Consider the following 3,113-nt stretch of genomic DNA (forward strand, 5'->3'; position numbering starts at 1 on the left):
TAGCAGCAAGCACAAGTGATTCACACAGGTGGGCAAGCCGGGCATTATTGGATGCAATGCGCAAATTAGTAGCCTATTTATTTTTTAACACGCAGCATCCCTCTCCCTCTGCCTCTCCGCGCGTGCCGCGCTCACACACACATAGACAAACACCCTCTCCTCCTCTCTCTCTCTCTCTCTCTCTCTCTCTCGCAGTCGCGCACCATGCGCTTCGAGCGTGGCGGTGGCGGCGGGGGGGGGGGGGGGGGGGGGGGAAAGTGGGGTCGCAATATCGACCCCTCATTTTAATCTGGTGTCGCAGCTGCTCCGTTTGCTCCATGGCTCAGGCGCGCCTGGTGTATAGACTATAACCCATGTTGGTATAAACCAGTGTTTATTGACAAAAAATGCCGACAATTTTTTTTCACTGTCGAAAACTAAATAAAAACTAAGCTATGATGACTAAAACTGAGTAAATATTGTCAATTTTAGTCAATAAACTAGAAAAAGTGCCCTTCTGGGCACAGGTCTCCACCAGGAGGATAGGACTGTGTGAGATGTTTGGCAAAATGTTTAGGAGTAATATAAACATGTTTGCCTTTGATGGCAATTGGATGACTTGAGGCATTTTGTTCCAAAAATGTGTTTTGCAAAAATCAACCTGTTGGTGGCGCTATAACAGGCCAATGTGAAAAGGGTGGGATATATTCCTCAGCCTAGTAAGAAAATGCGTGAAAGATTTCACGTAAATTGCATGCTGCGTTCATGATTTGAGGCTTTTGTTGCAAACTGTGAAAGCCAATTATAGACAATTAGGATGGAATATGAAATATCGGACAGATCCGACTTGAGCACATGACCATAGAGATACTGTGTAACGATTTGTGAGATTTTTGGACAGAATCTGGAGGAGTAATATCAAAAAATGTGTTTTACAAAAGTCGGCCTCCTGGTGGCGCTATAAAAGGCAGATGCGGAAAATGCAGGTCAAAGGTTTGTCCTTGGCCTCTAGGGAGTGTGCATGCAATGTTTCACGCAGATCGGTGCAGTTTTAGGTAATAAATGTGAAAAGCTGCCTCATGGTGGCGCTATAACAGGCCGCTCTGGAAAATGTGGGGCAGAGGTTCATCGTTGGCATCCAGGGAGTGTGTGTGCAAAGTTTGGCATCGACCGGGTTAACGGTGCCGGAGATTAGCTGTTCACAGACGGACGGAAGGACGGACGGACGGACACACACACACACGGACGGAGTGCAAAACATACTCTCTCCCCATGCCTTTGGCCTGGTGGAGACAATAAAAACTAGACTAAAGTGATAGGAAGGGACTAGTGGAGAAATGATCCAGTGGAACTAAAATAAGTCATGTTGCATGGTTGTGCGTGGGTGTCAAACTCCGAAAATAGACGATCTACAAGAGCTTGTAGATGGATCGAGCGACCCCTTAGCGGGTCGGAAGATAGACTGTTGACGTATGTTATGAACAAAGTCTAACATCCCAAGGGCCATGTCCACTGCACACTGGCCCAGTACATCACGGACACTGACTGGAGGCCCTCAACATTATGTTGTGGCGCCTCTGGGGTTCGAGGCCCAGAAATTATAGACAAAACATGTAAAAGGGTGCAATGAAAGCAGCCCTAGAGAAGCAACTGTCTATGTCGCTTCGGTGTGCCCAACAACCAGAGGGACTGGCTGGCAGCACTGTACTCGTCCAAGACGAGACAGGTCAGAGGAAGCTGTCCGGCAGCCCCCCCCATTAACTCTAAGAGTTAAGCAAGGCCATGCTTGCAGACCATTCTCAATCTGACACCGCCTGGAGCACCACTGTGCCCAGCATACATGACCAGAGGCAGCTGGTCGGTCTGAGATCGAGGATCAGGCGAAAACCACCACCGTCATCAGTCACAACATGAATCAAGGAGAAACCTTCAGATGAACCAAACTGCTCGTTCACCGTGCACTATGCTGCAAGGTCTGTTCGGCAGGCCCAAACATCCGGCCTGGAACGACAGGCAGAGTGTTAAGTGTCCCACTGTACTTCCCTGAAAGTGGGGCCTGTTAGAATGATGAGTCTATAATCGATGTGCGAGCTAGTTCAGCTGTACAGTTACACATACGCAAAATGTGTCCCCTACATTTATCCATCTTATTGCTACTAGGATCAATGACCCTAACCCTAACCCTAACCCCATAAGAAATGTAACAAAATAAATAATATATATATGTACACACACGCACACATGCACACACACGCATACGCACACACATATCCACAGTGCACATTTAAAGAAAAGAAAAGATTGTAAAAATATATTTTTGTACATGTGCATGCACACACACACGCCCGTATTGCACATTTATGAAGTAAAAAATATATATATATTAATATATTTGGTCTGGATAAAGAGCCGGGACGGGTAGAGGAGCGAGGGCCTGAATCCTTGCTGGTACAAAGCGCCCATGGCATCTCGATAGGAAGAACGTTGTTCCATGACCTCGGGGGGGTAGTCCTCGAAGATAAGGACCGGTTTGCCTTTGTAGGACAGCTGTCCTCTCTTTTTACGGGCCTCCCGGATTATAGCCTCTTTTATTCTGTAGCGGTGTAGACGAGCAATCACTGCTCTAGGCCTGGATCCGCGGGTTGGCTTAGCGGTCAGCGCTCAGTGACAGCGATCCAATTCAAAGAAGTCAGTGCTGGTCACTTTGGATCGATTCGTCGAGCCCAATAATTCTTATGTTATTTCTACGGCTACGCGAGGATAAATCTATCATTTAGGACTTTAGCTTAGCATAGCTCTCCTCCATTGCCGCACATCTGGCTTCAACCTCATCCAGCTTGTCGCTATAATGGTTTAAGCCGTCTTCCAATGAGGTCAGACGCTGACCCTGGTCAGCAACGGTTATCTGAAGGTTGTCGAGTTTGGACTCAAGCGAGGAAAAGCCGGTTCTGAACTCGAGAGTAAGGGAAGCTTTCATTTCTCCTCAATTAGCTTAGCAACAGTAGCCATTTCGGTGGCAGCTACAGAGTCTTCCCTCTTGTCCTTTCTTCTTGTAGACATTTTGGCTCGTTCAGCCAGAAACAAAAACGCAAATATATAAGGAAACAAATCAATGCAGTCTGGATAGTCTGAGT

The sequence above is a fragment of the Electrona antarctica genome (genome assembly GCF_951216825.1).
Source record: "Electrona antarctica genome assembly, chromosome: 18".
Taxonomy (NCBI): domain Eukaryota; kingdom Metazoa; phylum Chordata; class Actinopteri; order Myctophiformes; family Myctophidae; genus Electrona; species Electrona antarctica.